The sequence below is a fragment of the Podarcis tiliguerta genome, assembly GCF_965153285.1.
Source record: "Podarcis tiliguerta genome assembly, chromosome: 5".
Taxonomy (NCBI): domain Eukaryota; kingdom Metazoa; phylum Chordata; class Lepidosauria; order Squamata; family Lacertidae; genus Podarcis; species Podarcis tiliguerta.
In genome coordinates this window covers 81,780,398-81,797,741 of record NC_139538.1, presented here as the reverse complement: position 1 = coordinate 81,797,741, position 17,344 = coordinate 81,780,398, and the positions used below count along the sequence as shown (strand labels likewise).

General features: G+C 45.4%; 1 long non-coding RNA gene across 2 annotated transcripts; it reads right to left on the bottom strand.

Moving 5' to 3' along the window:
• Positions 1-4,544: 4,544 nt before the first annotated feature.
• On the bottom strand, positions 4,545-16,281 carry LOC310677525. 2 transcript variants are annotated; one of them, XR_014511226.1, is made up of 5 exons: positions 15,622-16,281; positions 8,651-8,734; positions 6,207-6,329; positions 5,118-5,690; positions 4,545-5,014 (listed from the first exon to the last, which is right to left on the bottom strand). It is a non-coding gene; the product is annotated as an uncharacterized lncRNA (long non-coding RNA). The 2 variants fall into 2 exon arrangements; XR_014511227.1 differs by having other exon boundaries at positions 4,545-5,690; positions 15,622-16,275.
• Positions 16,282-17,344: the final 1,063 nt, after the last annotated feature.

Here is a 17,344-nt window from a genome sequence, read left to right as displayed (position 1 = left end):
CCCCTCTCTCCTCCCCCTCGGGAGCTGGGAGTGGAGGTGGGGGTCGGGGAAAGGGGCCTTGTTACAGTTCTAAACCGGGGGAATCAAAGGTGATTCTCCGGACATGTGTAAAACAAGCGGCGTATTGACACGTGTGTGTGTGTGTGTGTGTGTGTGTGTGTGAGAGAGAGAGAGAGAGAGAGAGAGAGAGAATATCTGTAGGCTGCCTTGGATTTGTAGGGAGGACGATTCACAGCTCCACGAGGACAATTAATAACTTCAGAAGGGCAGAGAGCCTTTGATGTGCGATTTCAAACCACACCCCGGTCTGCAAAAGCCAGTTTGTTGCTGCTGCTGCTGTTGTTGTTTTTTTAAAAAAAGATTGCGTAAATAAATAAATAAATAAAAGTAAAGAATAAGCTCCAGAAGGGTCAATCTCAGATCCTTAAATTATTTCCTTAAATTCTGCTCCTCCTCACAGGATCGCATCTAAGACGGGCTGCGAGACGGCTTTCAGAATTAATAAAAATAAAAATAAAAATAAGAATCCTAGAGCGCCAGTTCCCAACACCACCACCGAAACACTGGCAAAAAAACGCTGACAAAAACTCAGATAGCCTGTTTGCTGTTTGGCAATTATTACTTGTACAGTCTTGCTCAAAGTTAATGTTTCTTTCGGTCGCTGTTGGAGTGGGGGCATTTTGAGGTGGTTTTTTTTTCGCGGGATGCTTATTGTTTTTTGTTCTCTCTCTCCCCCCCCCCCCCAGTTTAAGAGTTGGGGGCAGCAGCTAAACCTTCGACAAAAGGGAAGGGGGGAGCTGCTATTCTTTTACGGGGGGGGGGGGGAGAAGAGTGAAGGGATTAATTAGCAAGTGCCAGTCCACACTTTCGTTTACCTACCAGCTATTGGCAAAGATGTCAAGTCGATTTTATTTGCACACAATGGAAATGATTTATTTTCACTGAAGAAGAAGGGGGGGGGAGGTAGTGGGCTGGCAGATATTTGAGGAGGAGAAGGAGAGAGAGAGAGAGTGGGGCGGAGAGGAGAGGAGGAGGAGGTGGTGGAAAAGTTTGAAAATGCCTTGAACTATTCACTGTCGAGATGGCTAATCAGTATTGAGGCTGGAGGGCAATCGGGCAGCTTTTCAATGCGGTTTTCCTTTCATCTCAAGCTGGATGGAGGCGCTCAATTAAAACCCTATCAGTTTGTAAGTAAATCAACGCCTATCAAAGTTGTCACATCAAACAAAACGATTATTATTGCGGCCCGCCTCCCCTATTAATCTCCTTCTAAAATAATCCGCTTGACAGGTCAGGCTGGTGAGCTGCAAAACCTGGTCAGGATCACCACCACCCAAAAAACAAAATAATATATGTACCCCAGCCCAACCCGGACTGACTTCTGGTTTTTCCACCCTTCGGGAAAAGACAGTGCAAACCCTTCGATTATGGTTTCCCTGCCTCCAATCTTGCTTTCCCCTGTCTTGACACTTAAGTGTCAGATTTTGTAGGCAGTCTTTGAGTAAAAGCTCGAATCACTGTAGACCAGCATCAAACCGGGCCTCTGCGTCTCTCTTGATTTCCTAGACCTTTTTAAAGCGAGAGGGAGAGGGGGAAAGGCGGCTGGTCTCACTGGAGTAGCCAGATGTAACAAACATTCCCTACCTGCTTGTGTTTAACGGCGTTTATTATGCTTATGTCTCGCTTCTTCTCTATCGACCATCAAATATGCCCGCGTTGCTGTGACTTTCACAAATGTTCTATATTCAGTGCATGTGGAAATGCATAAATATATTGGCATGGTGGCGGGGGTGGGGTGGGGAGAGAGGGGGGAATAAAACTTCAGCATATCTGAGACCCGGGAAGAATGCAATACAGTACTACAGTAAGAGGAAGAAAGTCCCCACCGAACGGGGGCGGGGGCGGGGGCGCGCGCGCGGGGGGACGCGCAGGCAAACACACACGGAGCCACCGCAGCCTGGCCGTGCGTTCAAAAGAGAGTCGGATCACTCCTGCGCCGCCGCCTCTTTCTTTTGCTTTTCTGGTTTTTAAAGCAGCGCGCGTTGATCGCGAAATCATGTGGACAGCCGTCGTGCTAGATATGCAAACTAGTTTCTCTGAGGGACCAAAAAAAAAAAAAGTGTAAAGGTTTATAAAATGCACGTAGACGCAAAGACCTACAGGATAACATTGCACGACCCCCCTTTATTTTTTAGAGACCTATCAGCTAGATAGTAATCAGTGTGCAAGGTATATTGCATCCTCGGCTGTGGTCTTTTGAACCGAGCAACTGAGAACCACGTCTTTGGTTCCCCTCTTTCAAGGGCGCGTTCTTCGTTCTTGTCTAAATCTGTTCCAAGGTGGTTTGCTTAATCTCCTTTCGCTTTGTTTCCCGCGAGGTGGGGGTGGGGTGGAATCCGAAAGCCCCTTAGTAGCGCCGCTTAACAAAATGAAACTTTTCTGTTTAAAATTCTCTCGACGAGCTGCTTATTCAGCTAATATCCGTCCCTTTACTTTGGTGGCCTGAGCGCGGGATTTATGCGCCAATGTTTTGGAAACCTTTCACTAATCGGACCCGGCTGTGCGTCTCCCACCCCAACAGCACCCTGTTCCTTTAGGCGCAGAACGTCATTTTGGGGAGATCTTGGGTTGCTACCTAAAAAAAAAAAAAGTAGACACCTTATTGGCAGCAGAAGGAAAGTGAGTTCAGAGCTGTATGTGACGCCTCTCAGTTTGCTAACCCAAGTGGCGTTTAACGTTCGCACCAAAAATATTCGTCGGGAATGCTGATTTGTAATTAAAGCATGCCCAACGCCTGCTCTCAGCCACACAAATGAAGAATTTCTGCCCAGAGAGTTGAAGCCAGGGAAGGCAAGGCAAGACAAGACTTCTCGGTTTCAGGGAGCGTTTGAGCTAATGGCGCACATCTCTCCAAAGGAGCACTGTGTATTTTCCGCTCCAAGCCTAAGGGCAGAGTGAGGCAAAAGACGGCTAAACGCATATTTGGTTACAGAGAGGGGAGCGTGTCCTACGATTATGCCGCACGCAAGGGAGATGATCTCGCAGATCCACATAAGGCGCACAATCTAGCGGGAAGCTCTCCGGCGCAAGCCCCGCGGACATGAACGCGGGCTCCGCAGGGTGACGCGCTCCTTGCCCCGTTCCCGGTCAGGACCGCAGGAAGGGATCAGAAGAACTGCGCCCTGGGCTGCGTGCCCTGGCCTCATGAATATGTTTGCTATGGAAACTCCGCAGTTCTCCCCGATGTTTGAAACTCGAGAGCCCGACAAGATACTTCCCTTTGGAGAAAAGTTGTTTCCAAGGTTAAAATGCTAAATGAGGCATATTACTCAGGGAGCTGTTACATATATGCATACACATACGCACACATAAAAATTATTGCGCGCGTGTGAGGGTCCAAAACAGCTCCTTGATCTTATCTTGAGAAAATAATTTAGACTGAGGAATTTATCCAGTTTTGCAGTCCTCCTCCAAGATGATACATCTACCTGCTTCTCTCCCTCCTCAAACCCCAGATCCCGTGTGCTTTCATCGTGCACCCTAAAAATTAATTCCACCTAAAGTACATTTGTCACTTGGGACTGTACTTTAGTAACGTGCAGAATAATTTACATCCGCGTTCATCAGGACTGTCCCAGGGATGATGGATCATTTTGTTGAGTTGCAGTAAGGGGGGGGGGTGGAATGGAAGGAGAGTGCGGAATGATCTATAATGATGTAATATATACATTAAAAGGGTGTCTGGATGATCAGAGTTTTGCTAAAAATGTAAAAGGGCTTTTTGATTGATAACAGGGGTTGCTGTTTTTCTGCAAGGGCTGTCAGGGGCTGACACAATGCTTGAATTATTAGGGCAGAGAAGGGCAACCATAAATTTCCAGCGTCAGGCAAAAACTCTCTTTATTGTCTGTATGATGGATGGGCCTCCGTACTAGACACCAAATACTTCGTATCACCCTTAAATGGGAACACATTTTTCGCGGCCATAATTCATGTTTTTTAAATAGAAAGTTTGAAATGCTCGCCTATATTTCACGGGCCTGACATATTTATGAATCACTCCCTGCATGCAAATATAATTATTTAAAGCACCGAGGCTGACATATGGGTTAGCAATGGACCAAATGCTGTTAGTGGAGTGACTTTCTTTTAATCCTCTAAATTGAATAGCCTGGCTAGGGGAAGAGAGGTGGGGAGCGGGAAGGGGAGAGGACTGGCTACCTGTCAATAAAGTCAAAGGTAAAGTTTTTGCTAATTTTGTCTCGGGGAGAGAATGAGATTCTGGCTTGATTAGGTAGATCTGACAAAAAGGAGACTTCTGAGCCAAGTTACTATTAGGTTAATGAAAGATACACTAATCTTTGTCCCAGATGCATTGCTTCCCTATTAAAAAAAAAAAAAAAAGGAAATAAGAACCAAGGTAGGCGTTTGTTGTTGCTCACAGGGTACGTATATTGTTCTGCAAACTGTAGGTTCCTACTTTCGCCTCAACCTCTTGACCTACCAGGGGGGAAATATACAAAGGACTCTTTTATAAATCGTAGTTAAAACACATCCGCTTTATTTATTTAGGTGCTTTATAAATAGGGAATAAAGAAGAGGGTGAAAAAAGGTATATCGTCTGACGTGCAAGGGACAAACATCTCTACTTGCCCACGGTTGCTGCATTATGTGTTTGCAAACCAGTTCAGCGTTTCCCCCTCAATGTTGAGCAGCGTTTCATTTTACGCGCATCTGTTTATTTCCCCTCTGACGCCCGCTTCCCTTATCCCTCCGCCTCAGGCAGATCTGCAGAGATCCAAGAGGGAGATCAGTTGGCCAGTCACATTTTAATAACGTAAAATAAAAAAGATCTGAATCTTGCTAAATAGAAGACCTTGCATAAGGAGCTTTTTCGGGAGTCTGAAGAGGGCCAGCGACTTCTCTCCCACCCCGCCACCTGGATTCCCAGCGCAGGCACCCCGCCGCAACAAACTGAGTGAACAGCCGGAGCGCCGGAGCCACATCTCTTGCTCTGCAAAACACAGACAAGCGAGGCCCCAGCAACAAATCGTCCCTTAAGATCCTGCCGCGCCGTCCGTTGCTCCGCCACCCCCTAGGCACCGAACTGACGTTACCTGCACCTTCCTACCGCGCGTCTGTTTCCAAACACTGCTCTCCAAAGTGAACCAGGAGAATGTATATGCTTTCGTGGACATTCAGTTCTGATTTTTTTTTGGAGATGTTGGTATTGCATTAAAAAAATAAAAATAAAAATGTGGCTGGGAGGGTTTGCAAACGAATGGGAAGGGATTGAGAAGGCACGGGAGAAGCTTAGGACACCCCCCCCCCGCCCCACCCCAACACCGCCCCAGCCTTCTCTCCGCGCGGCGCAAAGGGACAACCGTGAAAGCGAAAGGCAGGCGAAGCTGGTCCGGAGAGGGGAGGGGGAGCCGAGAGGCGCAGCCGCCGCAGCAGTTGGCGACACTTCCGCCAAGGGTGGGGTTTCTTAGGGACGCCTTTCCCAGGCCCTAAATTCCGCCGGGTTGCGTTTCTGCCTCCGCCAGAGCAATGGCTGGGAGGCTGCAGCTTCAGGAATGGAAATGGGCAGAATAAGGCGTTGCTAGAATGCACTGTCGCGCTTTAGACGAAAGGCGCAGGGTGTGTTTTGGAATAGCTTCCCGCTTCAGAGCCATCTCCGGCAGCCCTCCCTGCAAGTAGAAAAGGAGTACCGTGGGCACCACGCCAGGCCTTTGTCCCTCACTGGGGTGCCAACTTCAATAACAAATTTTTTTTTGAGGGGGGAGGTAAGCCCCATCCTGCATAATCGATCACAAGATACGGCACATGCACACCATTTCAAAGGCAATGACAGTGACAAAGGCAATGATTTGAGGCCTCATTTTTTTTCAGGCCATGTGGCCAGCATGACCAAGCCACTTCTGGCAAAACCAGAGCAGTGCACGGAACCGCTGTTTACCTTCCTGCCGGAGTGGTACCTATTTATCTACTTGCACTGCATGCTTTCGAACTGCTAGGTTGGCAGGAGCTGGGACCGAACGACAGGAGTTCACCTGCCGACCATTTGATTGGCAAGCCCAAGCGGCACAGTGGTTTAACCCACAGCGCCACCCACGTCCCTAAATCGTTCATTACATTGTTGTTTTTTTTATGTGTGGGTTATTACCCATGTAACGTTGTTACTGGATCAGAGCAAAAAAGCCCACTTAGTTCAGCATCCTGTTCACCAGAAGCCTCTTGGGAAACCCTCAAGCAGAGATGTATTCTGGTTCTGGCACAAATGAGATGCACGGGATTGCACTTTTCTCCTTGTTCACCGCTCTGGGCTCCTATCGAAAGGGCAATATAGAAAAATAAAACCAAGAATGCAATAAGGCTAGCACAAAATATTTGAGCTGTTCACATCTTGCCTGTGTGCCGTGCATGGAGTAGACCTCATATGAGAACAATAGGTAAAGGGACCCCTGGCCATTAGATCCAGTCATGGCTGACTCTGGGGTTGCGGTGCTCATCTTGCTTTATTGGCTGAGGGAGCCGGTGTATAGTTTCCGGGTCATGTGGCCAACATGACTAAGCCACTTCTGGCAAACCAGAACAGCGCATTGAAACACTGTTTACCTTCCTGCCGCAGTGGTACCTATTTATCTACTTGCACTTTGAGGTGCTTTCGAACTGCTAGGTTGGCAGGAGCAGGGACCGAGCAACGGGAGCTCACCCTGTCGCGTGGATTTGAACCACCAACCTTCTGATCAGCAAGCCCTAGGCTCTGTGGTTTAACCCACAGCGCCACCTGTGTCCCTATGAGAACAATAATATCAACCTATTTTACAAGGTCATCCTGGTTTCCTGGCGGAGCTTCCCATTTTCACACCACATGTAAAGATGCTTCAAAATGACCTGTATCAGGGGTAGGGAACTTTTTTAGGCTGAGGGGAGCCAGAGGCATTATCTGAACAGGTTTGAACAAGGCAAAAACACTCAAGGAGGGTACAAGTCAGAGATGGTGAAGAGCATGGGCTGGGGATGTCCCAAGTGTCAGACAGAGATACATAGTCACATTTGGGGCCCAGGCCTGAGGTTCTCCACCCCTGAACTCTGGCCAACACAGACACAGGTTCTACACACCACATTGCCATGGACTGGTTTGGCATAGAGGAATGATGGGAGGAGAGGAACCAGTTGGGGAACCACCAAAGGAAGAAGGCTGAGAGCCCAGGGAGTAGTGGTGGAACAATGATGAGTGTGAAGAGGGGGAAGACTGGGAAGAGAAGATGTCAGAAGCTGAAGAGTTAACAGGACTTCGTGAGCAGGCAGAGTCTGTGCCAGAGAGAAGTTGAGAATGAGAGGCAGAAGCTGAAGCAGGAGATGAGGGAGACCAAGACGCAGAGATGAGTCAGGTGGGTAAAGAGTCACAGGTGTCTTCCCCTCCTGCTGTGACAAGCTCTCTTCCCTCGTCTCCCAAAACCAGAAGAGGGGTGAAATGGGCAGAGCAGCAGCAGGCTGCATGCAGGCACAGTCTCTGATTGCTTGGAAAAAGTCCTGGAGAGGAGGGGATTTTCAGTCTCGGCAACTGATTCATGGGGTAAGACCCACCAGAGATGAGCTGCTGTGCTCATTAGGCCTAATACTCAGCCAAGTCTGTGAAGATTGTGTTTTTGCTAATAGTTAACTCCAACTTTGAACAGTGTGATTTACTGCTGGCTCACTCTTTGACACGCTTCAAGATTATTATAAATAATTAAAATGAGATTGTGTACTTCCTATGCATGTCAAAGTCACAAACCCCTTTGATTTACACATCTAAACGCATTCAATCTTATTGTGTATATTGGTCTTTGAATCTGAATTTTGTTATGCCTACTTCTTTTTAAATTCTGTTGATTTTTTGATTAAGCCGTATATAAATCTTGTTAAGTAAAAATAAATAAAAAGGGATGATTGCAAAAACTTCAAACTGAAACAAAGTGAGTATTGTGAAACAGCTTGTGGGCTGCGGTGAGGTGAGAAGAAGTAACTGAAGCATATAAGCAAGTGAGTCTTTGCAACTCCATTAGTGGGAAATAAGAAAGATAAATCTGTAAATGATGACAAGCTGGCAGGATTGCTTTTAACCTGAGTTGTTGGAAGAATGTCTGAAAGCAATTTTCATTAACATGAAAGATAAGACTATAGCTGATGAGCATGTTGCTTTTATTATTCAGCAGGGATAACCAACTGGCACTGCGTGGTCACTGGAGCAGTTTTCTCTGACCCATAATTATACTTTATCTGGCTATAACTATATTTGGATCAAGGTGTGGTAAATAATCTTACTGTAAGGAAAGTGGGGGAGTTTTCAGTGGTAAGCGAGTGGTGTCCTACACAAACAATAGATTTCTCTTTAAACTGTATGTGCAATGCTGACTTATTAAGGGTGGGGGCTTGGAACACAACTTTATTCTGTTCTCTAAGGCTCATTTTGAAGCTTGTCCCGTCCCCTGCCTTGAAACGAGGTTTTGATTCAAAATGGGATAATCTGGTGCTATTATCTGGTGACATCTCTCTCTGCTGTTGCCAAAACCACCCCATCCCATTCACTTCCCTTTTCAATCAAAACTTACCCAGACAGCAGCAGAAACAGCTGTGCAGATGTTAGGCTATGGTCCCCTACCTGGTTCCTGGGATTCTTTCAAGGATGCTAGACGAGATTAATGTTGGTCTGATGCTGGAAGGCACTTCTCATTTTTTGTACATACTGGAGTACATAACACAGATAAGATATACATGAGATCCTGAGTATACATGCATGTTTTGTAACTTTAAAGCATGTGGAGAGAGAAGGGCGGTTAAGCCTCCAAAGCAGCTTTCAGTGACACCAGATGCACAGTGTAAATGTTCTCATGGATGCAGCTGCCCACTAGGCAATGGATTAACTCTGCCCATTGTATTTCATACAGGTGGCTGTCTGCAGTGCCAGGTTTCAGTCATTCCTCACCCAATGCCAAATAGATTAAGGCAGCCAAAGGCTAAAATCTTAGTGTTTTGCTTTGAGGGGGGCCATGCATGATGCTTATTAACTCCCCTCTGCCTTCTTTAGGTGTGCAGTTGTTGGGGCCATTTTTACAGCCAACGTTTCTCAGTTCACCTACGATGAGCAATTAACATGGGAAGCAGCTTTCAGAGCATTGCTTCCCAAATATCTGATAGCTGAGACATCTTTTTTTCTGAATTAAAACTGATGGCAGCTTTACTCTTATGCCTGCAACACTATTAATTTATCTACCCTAAATGGAACGCCACACCCTCTAAGTTTCTGCATGAGTCAGCATTCTGGCTCATACAGAGATACAATGGTGAGACTCCTCAGTGGGCACTTCTGCATTGTCTCTCTGTGAGGAATTACTTAATTATCAAATTACATGTGGCACAGAGACCACTCTGCTACTTGCAGTGTCTGAATGGAACAAGCTAGGTCAGAGATGTAACTTAATGCAGAGATATACACCTTCAGAGAAGGCTGCTATTGTATCTTGGCCATTCAAGAGCTTTAATTCATGTACAGTATTACCTTTAATTTTCTAGTTCCTTCAAGGACTTAAAATGATAAAACCTCCTCCTCTCTCATTTTTAAAAGGAAAAATTTCAGGAGATCTGATGTACTATCTTGAGATAGCTATTCTCCTTACATGACAGATGACTAAAGATTTGTAAATGTAAACTTAAGGTTGGCTGCCATTGCTATTTCGTGTAAATGGATTTGAATAAGTAGAAAAATGTATAAATACTCAATGCATTGAACAAGTCCTTTCTTAGAATGAGAAATAGCTTTATGTAGTTTTTGCAAGCAATGGGGGGAACCAGGGTTGCTCTCTCTGATTAATATTTCTTCTAGGAAAAGGGTGGTAGTTTGAAACACTGACAAATACATTTACAAATGATTTTCATCTTAATCTATACCACTTTACATAAGCTGATTGAGTGTCTAAATTAAAAGCTTTTATTCATCATGTGAAAATGTAAAGCTATCTTTTTTAGAGACATAATAAAGCATCAGGTTTTTAGACCAAACGTTTATTCACTTCTTTTTTTCTTCTTTTTTTGGAATGTTAACTCAACTTGTGCTCTTGCTATCAAGCTCCTGCTCAGGTTTTTAAAATGGAGTCTGCATCATGTATTGCATCTGTCAGGAAACTGTCAAGTTTTATCCTTTATGCTGCATTTAGTATGAATTTATTATTGTGATTGTGATTAAAAACCATAGTGGGACAGCTATCTGGCCATATGCCCATTACCTACTCCTTATTAATTTCAAGCTAGGAAACAGACACGACAGCCAGCCAGATTCCTTCTTTGCTTGAGAGTCAGGTGATCCAGGAGAGCCAATAGCACACCACTTCCTGCTTCAAGGCCAGCTGTACTCTCTCAGGCTGCCCAGTACAGTGGTGCCCCGCAAGACGAATGCCTCGCAAGACGGAAAACCCGCTAGACGAAAGGGTTTTCCGTTTTTCAATGTGCTTCGCAGGACGAATTTCTCTATGGGCTTGCTTCGCAAGACGAAAATGTCTTGCGATTCTTGCGATTTTTTTTCGCTCCCCACCCCCTTTTTCTAAGGCACTAAGCTGCTAATAGCCGCTAAACCGCTAATAGTGCTAATCCGCTAATAGGGTTGCTTCGCAAGACGAAAAAACCGCTAGACGAAGAGACTCGCGGAACGGATTCTTTTCGTCTTGCGAGGCACCACTGTACTAGCAATAGCAATAGAAAAACACAACAAGTCACACACTGTTGATGTCTTAATATTGGCACATCTGGTCTAAACTTGAAGTGGTTTTCCACTCCAGCTTCCAATGGAATCTGAAAGAACAGGGATGCCCAGGGATCGTTTGTGACTTGATTTTTACTACATGTTCTGTGTCACTCTAACCCAGGAGTCAGCGAGGTTTACCTGGTCTGGGCCAGTTCACTCCAGCAAAGATCCCTCCGTGGGCCAGATCACGTTCACGTGTGATCACACGTGGTTGCAATTTTCGGCGTCTGAGCATGCGCAGATGCAATTTCTGGCACCGCGGAAGCGAGTCCACGCGCCGCGTTGCACCGGTTTAGCACAGCGTGTGGGGACTCGCCAAGTGGGCGGCTTGGTTCAGGGGCGGCTCATGGGCCAGTTAAATGATCCCTGTGGGCTGCTTGTGGCCCACGGGCCTTAGGTTGCCTATCCCTCCTCTAACACTTTTAAAAAAATCTTCATGGTGCCAACAGAGTGACCTGCTCCTCTCCTAACCCCTCTGCTGATACACTCCCAACTCCTGTTTCTTGGTCTGTTCTCTGAACTGTCCAGCCCAGCTGTGTCTTGCCGTGGAGTAAATTCAATGTTGGTTCTCACATGCATTCTTCACTTGCAGCCCATTCCTAAGGTTGTTGTTGTTTAGTCATTTAGTCGTGTCCAACTCTTCATGACCCCATGGACCAGAGCACGCCAGGCACTCCTGTCTTCCACTGCCTCCCGCAGTTTGGTCAAACTCATGCTGGTAGCTTCGAGAACACTGTCCAACAATCTCGTCCTCTGTCGTCCCCTTCTCCTTGTTCCTTCCATCTTTCCCAACATCAGGGTCTTTTCCAGGGAGTCTTCTCATGAGGTGGCCAAAGTATTGGAGGCTCAGCTTCAGGATCTGTCCTTCCAGTGAGCACTGAGGGCTGATTTCCTTAAGAATGGAGAGGTTTGATCTTCTTGCAGTCCATGGGACTCTCAAGAGTCTCCTCCAGCACCATAATTCAAAAGCATCAATTCTTTGGCGATCGGCCTTCTTTATGGTCCAGCTCTCACTTCCATACATCACTGCTGGGAAAACCATGGCTTTAAGTATACGGACCTTTGTTGGCAAGGTGATGTCTTTACTTTTTAAGATGCTGTCTAGATTTGTCATTGCTTTTCTCCCAAGAAGCAGGTGTCTTTTAATTTCATGACTGCTGTCACCATCTGCAGTGATCATGGAGCCCAAGAAAGTAAAATCTCTCACTGCCTCCATTTCTTCGCCTTCTATTTGCCAGGAGGTGATGGGCCCAGTGGCCATGATCTTCGTTTTTTTGATGTTGAGCTTCAGACCATATTTTGTGCTCTCCCCTTTCACCCTCATTAAAAGGTTCTTTAATTCCTCCTCACTTTCTGCCATCAAGGTTGTGTCATCTGCATATCTGAGGTTGTTGACATTTCTTCCGGCAATCTTAATTCTGGCTTGGGATTCATCCAGCCCAGCCTTTCACATGATGAATTCAGCATATAAGTTAAATAAGCAGGGATACAATATACAGCCTTGGCGTACTCCTTTCCCAATTTCGAACCAATCAGTTGTTCCATATCCATTCCTAAGGTATCGAGCCTTTAACCTGTTTGTTGGTGTTTGCACCCGGCTAGCTCCTCCTGGTGATCATCCCATTTGGATTGGTTCCTTTGCCCAGCATAACATGGTCTCTGAGCCTGGCCTTGACCAAGAGTGGAAGGAGGTTTCGGAGCCAATCTAGTGAGCTAAGTCCTTGTGTGGCCCAAGTAATACCTGCAGCCTCATTTTGTGCCGCTGCAGATAAAGCCAATGACAGAATGGTATGGAAGCGAAGAATATGTTGAAAATTCCCAGGGAAGGTCTTTTAGAAGCAGTACAATTTTAAAAACTCCTTTGTGTATTTTAAACGAAGCAGTATTACAATAATAAACCAATCATTAAGTGGGGGAAGTACCACTTTATATGTAGGGACCCATTTGTTTGTGATCTCTCATTTGTAGATAATTTTTTTTTTAGCAAAACCACAGGGGATAAAGTTTGGGAAGAAGTGAAGCAGAAGACATTAAGGGGGAAAAAAAGGGAACATTTTCTGCACTAAGGCAGAAAAAAGAGAAATACTAATAACCATTTCCCTGCAGATACAGCTTTTTTTTTTACAATTTCAGGATAAGGGTTCATAAGGTGACAATATTTACTTGTAATATTGAACACAAGATCAAATTTCTAAAATCTAAGAGTTTTCTGAGTTTCCTTTTTTATTTTTGACCTTTTTTCCTGCATGGTATGCCCCCAACTCAGCTTTCCATGTGCAGCTCCCTTGCACTACAGCAGGCGTGAGGAACCTTTGCTGAACTATAAGTCCCATAATCCCTGGCCGTTGGCCATGCTTGCTGGGACTAATTGGAGTTGTAGTTCAGGAACATTTGGAGAGCCAAAGGATTCCCACCTTTGTGTGACATGGACCAAGGAAAGGATGCACTCTGCGTTGAACTTGCTTTCTCCTCCAGACAGTCATCTCTTTGGCATGGGGCAGGGGATATGGAAAGAGACCACTTGCTCTGCTGGATTCCAAACCCTTTCAAATATTGTGCAACTACGATTGTTTTCTTTTGAGTACATCTACAGCAGGGATTGGGAACCTCTGGCCTTCCATATTGATGGACTCCAGCTCCCATCATCCACCATGCTGGCTTAGGCTGATGAGAGTTGGAGTCCAACAACTTTTGGAGGGTCACTGGTCTTGATCTCTGATCAACACTATAATTTTTAATGGGTTTTATGCTGGTTTAACTGTAACACAAAAGCATTTGGAAAAAATGCAGCCTTGTAAGTGGATTAGGGATTTCTTGGTAAAAATCCTTAGCTCTCACATAGTGCTACAATTCTGTAAGGCCCTGGGGACTCTCTCACAGTAGGACCCTTGTACATTTTACACCATCATGGTAGCTTGGCGGAAGAAGGGAGGGCCTACTTTCTACTACGCTATTGCTGCTGATGGGTGGTATTGCAGCTACCAGCAGAGATCATATGCTAGAAAGCGGCCAAAAGGATGTCACCTTGTCCTATAAAACTGCTTCTAGCCTGGCTCATTAGTCTGAGCTGAAGACTGAGTTCTCTGCCTGCTTGCTTCACAGCATGCCTCCAGACTTCTACCTTTGACAAGTTCCTAGGAATCCATGGCAGCCATGGCACTGAAAGCTGCTTCTTCTCATTAGGCATTGCATATTTGAAGACCAAAGTACAAAATACCCATCAATTGTGAAGGGTGATTGAAAAAAAACAAAACACTCACAGGAGCGTCAGTGACTTTGCTTATTATAAGACATTGCATAGTAACAACATAGGGTTAAAACACACGGCTGGTGTTGTAAATTAGGCTTGAATACATTCAAGAGTAAGCTTTTGAGCCTTGTCGATAGTCTCCTCCTCAATGAAACATGAAATAGTGCCCCTGGCACTCACTTAATGAGGCAGCAGGATGATCAAGCTAGCACAAGCAACAGAAGTATAAAACAGGGAGAGGGAACCTGTGGCCCTCAGTTGTTGTTGGACTACAATTCCCATCAACTGTGCCTGACCATTGGCCATCTGGCTGGGGCTGCTGAGAGTTACAGTTCAGCATCTGGAGGACCAGATGCTCTCCATCCTTTCTTTTATATTGTAAAAGAAACCACCAAGCCTACAATCCTAACCCCACTTACCTAGAACTAATTCTGAGTTATACATGGTTTAGGATGTGCTGTAAAAGTGTGTTTGCTTTTTAACCTTACTCTTTGTTTCTTACCCATTCCAATTTTTTTTTTACAGTTTCATTTTTATATGTATCTACAGTGGTGAAGTTAGATATGAAAAGAAAAGTGAAGTTCTTTGGATTTCGAAGGTGAGAAAAAAATCACTGGCTACCTAATAGTTATCCATCATGATTGCCAGTATAGTTTTGAAATTTGATAGCACTGTCAGGAAGCAGTTTTGACAAGAGAAGTAGTGGGTGTTGTTAACTGATTATCTGCTGGCAAGAACCTCAGGCCCTTCCATGGTAGAACCCTCTCAAAGTCTGGGTTTCTCTCAGAGGTGTGCCCTGATGTTACACAGCAAAGATGTTGACCACACTTTTATGGTGACTGCAAATGAATCAGCTTTCCTCCACCACACTGCACTTTTCGCCAGCTGTAATTGGTTAGCTATTTTAGATACATAAGTTAACCGACACTAGAGGGATTGTAACAAGCGATAACAGCTTCCTGGTCTAACAAAAAAAGCTCCCTTGGCCCCCAGAGTCACTTCCTCAGTTACTTGATCTTTGCCTGTTACTCAGAAACCGTTTCATTACCAGAAACCATTTAATTTCGCCTTCTGAGAGTGTGGCAGAAAGCACCAGTTGCAAAGGGCAGGTGAAGACAAATGAGATACATCTCCATGACAGCAATGAGTGAAGCATTATTAAGAACATGGATTCAGTCCCAGAATAAATACAGGTGAAGTGAGACATGTGTAGCGAGAGGTTTGCAAAATTATGCATACCTGGAGAACGTGGATAAAAGTATGTAAAAGATAACTACAATGTTGCGTCCATCTCCTTTGAACACCGAGACAACACATTTTCAAAGCTGGTCTTCAAAAAAGCCAAGCAATGAGCAAGGCCTGTAAAACACTGATATTTACTTGTAATACATTTCTTATAAATTAGAACACTTTACCCATAGAATATTTCAATAAAAACTAACGGAATCAGGAAAACGTTAAAGTTGTTGCAAAGTGAAATGCAATAGGGAACAGGGTTCAGAATTAACCGGGGTCATCATGATGGTGGTCTAACAGTTCAACTTCTTGGTTACAAAAAAAGTCTTAGAATGGCAACATCACATACTGTATTCTTGCTGTCTAAGCCCATACTATGACAGCAGATGGAAAAGTGCTATGCTCAGTGGTAAAACACATGCTGCACATTCAGAAAACCCCGGGTTCAAGGTCTGATATGTCCAGTCAGAGGATCTTGGGTAATAGCATTGTCTGGGACTTTATGGGGTAGGCAGTGGGTCTGACCTTAGTATAAGAGTAGGCTCCTTATGAAGTCATCAGTGATGTCACCATTGTTTCTAGGGAGGGGGCTAGAAACATTCACCTATGTGGGGTGAATGTTCTTCAGTGTCAGGGACTAGGCAGAGGAGGAATGGTGGAGACTGCCTTCCCAGCCTGACCCTTCCAGAGAAGAAGGAGACAGTTCAGAATTACAACAGGGGTTTGAAGGAGGTTACAGCTCAGAGGCAGATGAGGGGGAAAACTGGGAAATAATGGGAAAGGAGGAGGGGGAAGAAGAAGCACCACCACCAGGGGAGACACAGCTGACAGACTAAGTGTCTTTAGAAAGCATTCCAGACCCACCCTCTCCCAGAACCCGGTGAGCATTGAAACTAGGAGAGCAAAGAGCTCAAAGGCAAAAGGCCCTTTCCAACACCCATAGCAATGACTCACAAGGAAGTGAGAGAGACGGAGGGGGTGGGGTTCACTTGGAGCAACACCATTACTCCAAGAGGCTGGATTTCTAAGCCTCTCTCTGTGAATATCGAATAAAAAGCATTGGTAAGAGCTTTCGTTGTTTTATCCATTCCTGGCAACCTACTGTGGGGGGTTGGATCCTCTGTCCTCTGATGCCTGTTGTCCAGTGTCTCAAACCCTTAAGTGAAAAGCAATAAATTCCTGTTTTCTGGGATGGTTTCCTTCTTCCACAGAGCATGAGGGAGGAACGTAACACTTGCCTAGCTAACCAAGTCAATCAAATCAACCCTGGTGACCAATGAGGTGATGGATGTTGAAGACAGAATGACCTCAGTCAAATGCACTACCTCATAGGCATATAGATCTATACACAAAGAGGAAACAATAAAAGAAAGTCAATATAAATAGAGAAGAGGTTAATGCACCATAGGGGGCAGGAAAAGACAAATGCATTTAAAGAAGTGTGTATCTCTATGTGTACCATCTGTGATAGGGTAACAAGAAGGGAAGAAACTAAGGTAAAGGGACCCCCTGCCCATTAAGTCCAGTCATGACCGACTCTGGGGTTGCGGTGCTCATCTCGCTTTACTGGCTGAGAGAGCCGGCGTACAGCTTCCGCGTCATGTGGCCAGCATGACTAAGCACTTCTGACGAACCAGAGCAGTGCACGGAAATGCTATTTACCTTCCCGCTGGAGCGTTACCTATTTATCTACTTGCACTTTGATGTGTTTTCGAACTGCTAGGTTGGCAGGAGCAGGGACCTTCCAACGGGAGCTCACCCCGTAGCAGGGATTCAAACCACTGACCTTCTGATCAGCAAGCCCTAGGCTCTGTGGTTTAACCTACAGCGCCACCCACGTCCCTCTGGGAAGAAACTACCCACCCCAAAAAACCCTCTAGTACCGCAATCATATCATATGGAAGTCACACTGTGTTCAAGAGGGCTTCCTCTCATGTAAGTGTGAATATGATAGAAGATGAGGAAATACCGTCTGTTACTATTGGGCAGGAATTTGTTAAAGGAGCTAATAGAAAGCCTTCACTGCTTTGTTTGAGGAACATGAAGACCATCGTAGTCTTGCCTGGCTTCAG